The 5,847-nt window shown below is 39.1% G+C and overlaps 1 pseudogene; it reads right to left on the reverse strand.

The window, feature by feature from the left end:
* Positions 1 to 783: 783 nt before the first annotated feature.
* LOC147998777 (large ribosomal subunit protein eL19 pseudogene) lies at positions 784 to 3,554 on the reverse strand (annotated as a pseudogene).
* Between the last annotated feature and the right edge of the window lie 2,293 nt (positions 3,555 to 5,847).

Here is a 5,847-nt window from a genome sequence, read left to right on the forward strand (position 1 = left end):
GTACTTCTTAAGCACAGCGGTAACTTCATTTAATAACCACGGTATTTATCCATCTCAACAGATAGAGTTGACATGATATTCTGTTACCGTTTCTAATGATTTTTATGGCAACTTCACTGGGGCCTACTGGTTCAGTTGATCATGGAAGGATGTTTCCTTTAAATTAAAGTAGAGAAGAATCTTAACAGCAAAAGAACCATGTGCATTGTCAGGACCATATGTAAATCTTCCACAGTGTAGGTTTCCTTCCTAACACTGAGTTTATACACTAAGTATTGTTTAAGCTAATCATCAAATAACCATCCAATAATTAATAATATAGATGAGAGAAATACTGCAGTGTCTCAGTGGTTCTCACAGATTCTTTATCATCAGGGGGTCTGGCATTTGCATCCCAATATCCATATCAGATAGTCCACAGTTGCCAAAACACAGGGGACCTGATGTCATCTTCTGGCCTCCATGGACACCTGCACACATGTATAAGAATACACTCACACCGTCGCATGTAGGAAGATGTGGGAAATGAGAGTTGTTAATATGTATAAAAGGTAAAATTACATATATATATATATATATGTAATTTTTAACTTTTATTCAGTCTACTCCTGATTTATCCAATTTGTTAATTGTCTTATCAACATTAAGCTTTCAGTGTAGCAATCTAGTATATGTTTCTATTTATTCAAACTTTTTTTTTAACGGACAAAGTCTTGTTTTATTTCAATGATTGATCCATGTGAGACCAGAGCCAGGCCACTATGTACAGACGTGAGGAAAGCTTTATTTCTTGGTCTCTTCCACCTTGGACAGAATCTTGATGATGATCTCTTCCTTCTTGGCCTGGAGGCGCGCTCCTCCTGGAGCTTTCGTGCTTCCTTGGTCTTAGACCTGTGATACTCAGCCTGGTCAGCCAGTAGCTTCTTGCGAGCCTCATCTGCCTTCAGTTTGTGGATATGCTCCATGAGAATCCTCTTGTTTTTGAATACATTCCCCTCGACCTTCAGGTACAGGCTGTGATACATATGGGAGTCAATATTCTTACATTCCCCATATCGCCTGGGAAGCCAGAGCAGCATCCTCATTCTTCTCATTCAGGTTACCTTCTCGGGCATCCGGTCATTTTCAGTACCTGTCCTCTTCCTTATGTCCATATGTCTATATGCCTGCCCTTCTGCCAGGCCAAAGTGTTTTTCCCGCAGTCAGCCCAGGCAATGTACAGTCACCAGCTTCTGGATGATTAGTCCATCTTGGATCAGTTTCCTGATCTGCTGGCAGAAGTTGGCATTGGCGATTTCATTGATCTCATTGGGCTCCAACCTGACCTTCTCTTTACCCCAACAGAGGACACTAGATGCAAGCCTCTCCGGTAGCCTGAGCACAGTCGTGGCTACAGAGGCAGCAGGGAAAGGAAAGAGCTTCTATTCAATTTTTAAATATTATTCTTAGAACAATTATTGAAAATACTCACATACATATAATAACATATATATGTGTGTGTATATATATATATATATATATAAAACATAAAGGTAGGCTCATTCTATCAGTTCTATTTCTCTACAGGATCCTGACTAATACATGCCACAGACTCAAATATTTTTATATTTTTGCTGCCCAGCGCTGGAATTACAAATGTAAGTACCAAACCAGGACTGTTATTGGAGTTAGGGAACCAAATTAAGATCCTCGTATTTTTAAGACAAGCACATTATGGCTGAAATACTTCTCCAGCCTTATAGTTTTCATTTCTTGAGCATACTTTAAAAAGTATTCATATACCATGCTTGTCTTTAATCTATATTTGATTAACAACTACTTTTGACAGCACTGGGGAACATATACTGCTCTATTTGTTTTTAATGGCTAACCATAGTAGTAGTTAGCTGTTAAAAACTTTGGCATTTTTCGAGTTTGAACTTGTACTCTGACTATGATTAATGTATTATTCTTAGTCACTTATTTAAAGTTATTTAGAATGTGTGTGTGTGTGTGTGTGTGTGTGTGTGTGTATGTGCATGTGTGTGTCTGTAAATAAGCAAGTTTTTTGACATCAAAAATAACTTCCTTCTTTCCATGGTATCATCGTCGTCGTTGTCGTCGTCGTCGTCATCATCATCATCATCATCATCATCATCATCATCAATCATATTCAATTATGTATGTGTTTGTATCAGTATGTGCATGAACACATGAATGAGCTGTAATTACACATGTTGTGAGTATGTCATGTTAGGAACAAATTTAGGTTCTCTGTAAAAGAAGTACGCACTTTCAAGTGCAGAGACATCTTCTACATCTATCTCTATGGCCTTTATTTCCCTAACTTGTCCTTTGACTGGCTAGACCTTCCAATAATGATAAATGGGAATATTAAATGACATATCTTGCTCTGGTCCTTGATCTTAGATCAAAAGCAAATAGTTTTACATTAAGTATGACGTGATTCATAAGAACTATACAGAGTCTCATTACTTTATTGAGTTGAGAATTCTATCATTCCATGCCTAGTTTACTGAGGGTTTTGAACGCAGGTAGAAATATTGAAATGCATTTACCGAATCTGTTGAGAAAACTATGTGCTTCTTAGTTGTTTCTAAATGTTATGGTTAACTTTCACCTCTTCCCTGCCCCTTCTCTGCAGTAGGGACTGAACCTAAAGCCCTCATATATGCCCACATATACTTGACAGAAGCTTTATTACTAAACCATAGTTCCAGCTGTTTTCCTTTAGCTCTCTTAAACTGTGAGCTTGAGTCTCATTAAGTAACAGAGGCAGTCTGGATATTCCTCTGTAGCCTAGACTGCCTTGCATTTGTGACTCTCCTGCCTCAGCTTCCCACTCAGCTGCAGTTACAGATCTCCGTGCCTAGGTCTGGCTGGAGTTGCATTTCTAAAATAAACCTTCATTGCTGCTAGCAAAATGTCCATCTTATATAATTAGAAATTTAATGTGCTCATTCTGTTAAAATTTCCCTCTGTGCTTATGAACTGGAATGGCTTATTTGCTTATTGATTTTGTAATGACTTTGCTGCTGGTGCCTTTGTCATAATGGCATCATAAATAAGCAAGGAAGCATTTTCTCCTTGTTTGTTGTGTATGAAAAGAATAACATTATTCTTTTTCCATTTGTATGTGTGTCGTGTTGGGGACAATACCAAGGGTCCTATTCACACCGAACTCATACTCAACCAACAAGTTTTGATTTCCACCCCAAAAGATCATGACTATAGGTAGCAGTTTTTAAAAAAAATACTCCTGCCATGTTCTTTCTGATTCCCACCTGTGACGGGAGCACAGCCCTTGCAGTGGACCCGATCCCACACAGACCACACTGCAGTTGCAGCTCGACTTCCCAGGAATCCCAGGACACATGCAGCTTCACAGGTGAGATTCTAGACCCCACCCCAATACCCAGCATACTGGGAACCTTGAGACCAGGGGAACCTTGAGACCGGGGGACTCAGATTCCATGCCCAGATAGAGACCTACATGCCTTCCGGTTTGCACCTGTGCCAGGAGCAGTGACCCGGCACTGGACCAAAACCCACATAGCCCACACATGAGTTGCAACTCAACTCCCCAGGTATTTTGACACATCCAGGATCACAGGATCACAGGAAGGACAAGCTCCAGTCAGAAACAGGGAATCCAGATAACACCAGAGATAACCAGATGGCAAGAGGCAAGCACATAAGCAACAGAAACCAATTTGACTTGGCAATATCAGAACCCAGTTTTCCCACCACAGCAAGTCCTGGATACCCAACACACCTATAAAAGATTCAGATCTTAATGCTGATTTCATGAAGATGATAGAGGACGTTAAGACAGACATAAATGACTCCCTTAAAGAAGTACAAAAAGAAGATAAACACACAAACGTAATTCCACCTCTAACAACAAAAATAACAGGAAGCAGCAATCAATGGTCCCTATTATCTCTCATCATCAATGGGCTCAATTCCCCAATTAAAAAAAAACATAGGCTAATGATTGGATAAGTAAATAGGATCCAGTATTTTGTTGCATACAGGTTACACACCTAGGTGTCAAAGACAGTCATTACCTCAAAGTAAAAGGATGGGAAGAAATTTTCCAAGCAAATGGTCGCAAGAAAAAAGCTGGAATAGCCATTCTAATATCCAATAAAATCGACTTTCAACCAAAAGTTATCAAAAATGAGGAAGGAGACTACATTTCAAAGGAAAAATCCACCAAGGTGAACTCTCAATTCTAAACATCTATTCCCCAAATGCAAGTGCACCCATATTTGTAAAGTAAATGCTTGAGGCATTAAACCTCAAACAATAATAGTAGGAGATCTCAACAGCCACTCTCACCAATGGACAGATTATAGAAACAGAAACTAAACAGAGACACAGTGAAACTAAAGGAAGTTATGAACCAAATGGATTTAAATGATATCTACAGAACACATGCTTCCAGCTTAACAGCTCATCTGAAAGCTCTAAAACAGAAAGAAGCAAATGCATCCAAGAGGAGTAGATGGCGGGAGATAATCAAACTCAGGGCTGAAATCAACCTGGTAGAAACAGAGAAAGAACTATACAAATAATCACAAAACTAGGAGGTGGTTTTTGGAGAAAACCAACTCTTCAGCCAGACCAACCAGAGGGCACAGAAACAATATTCAAATTAACAAAATCAAGAATGGAAACAGTGACCTAATAGCAAAAAGTGAGGAAATCCAAAAAATAACCCAATCCTACTACAAAAATCTATACTCAACAAAACTGGAAAGTCTGGATGAAATGGTTGATTTCCTAGACGGATACCAGGTACCAAAGTTAAACCAGATAAACCATCTCAACAGCCCCCATAACCCCCAAGGAAGTAGCAGACATTAGAAGTCTCCCAACCAAAAGAGCCTAGAGCCAGATGGTTTTAGTGTAGAATCCTATAAGTCCTTCAAAGAAGATCTAATACCAATACTCTTCAAACTATTCTGTAAAAGAGAAACAGAAGGAACACTATTCAATTTTCAACCAAGTGTGCTGGTTCAACTGGAGGTCAAGTCCAAGTGGATCAAGGATCTCCACAAAAACCAGATACACTGAATCCAACAGAAGAGAAAGTGGGGAAGAACCTTGAATACTTGGGCACAGGGGAAAACTTCCTGAGCAACAATGGCCAAATGGGACCTCATAAAATTGAAAAGCTTCTGTAAAACAAAAGATACTGTCATTAGGGCAAAATGGCAACCAACATATTTGGAAAAGATCTTTACCAATCCTACATCTGATAGAGGGATGATATCAAAAATATACAAAGAACTCAAGAAGTTAGACTCAGAGAGACAAAGAAACTTGTTAAACAGTGGAGTACAGAGCTAAATAGAGAATTCTCAACTGAGGAATCTCGAATGGCTGAGTAACATTTAAAGAAATATTCAACATCCTTAGTCATCAGGGGAATGCAAATCAACATGATCCTGAGATTTCACCTCACACCAGTAAGAACAGCTAAGGTCAAAAACTCAGGTGACAGCAGATATTGGAGAGGATGTGTAAAAAGACAAACACTCCTCCATTGCTGGTGAGATTGCAAGCTGTTAAAACTACTTTGGAAATCAGTCTGGCCGTTCCTGAGAAAATTGGAAATAGTTCTACCTGAGGACGCAGCTGTACCACTCATGGGTACCCAAAAGAAAGTGGGTACATATTGTTCAAACATATGACAAGGACACAAGCTCTACTATGATTCACTTATTTATAATAGTCAGAAGCTGGAAACAACCCAGTTGTTCCTCAACAGAAGAATGAATACAGAAAATGTGGTACATATACACAATGTAGTACTATGCAGCAATTCAAAACAATGAC

The sequence above is a fragment of the Rattus norvegicus genome, chromosome 19 (genome assembly GCF_021556685.1).
Source record: "Rattus norvegicus strain SHRSP/BbbUtx chromosome 19, alternate assembly SHRSP_T2T, whole genome shotgun sequence".
Lineage (NCBI taxonomy): Eukaryota > Metazoa > Chordata > Mammalia > Rodentia > Muridae > Rattus > Rattus norvegicus.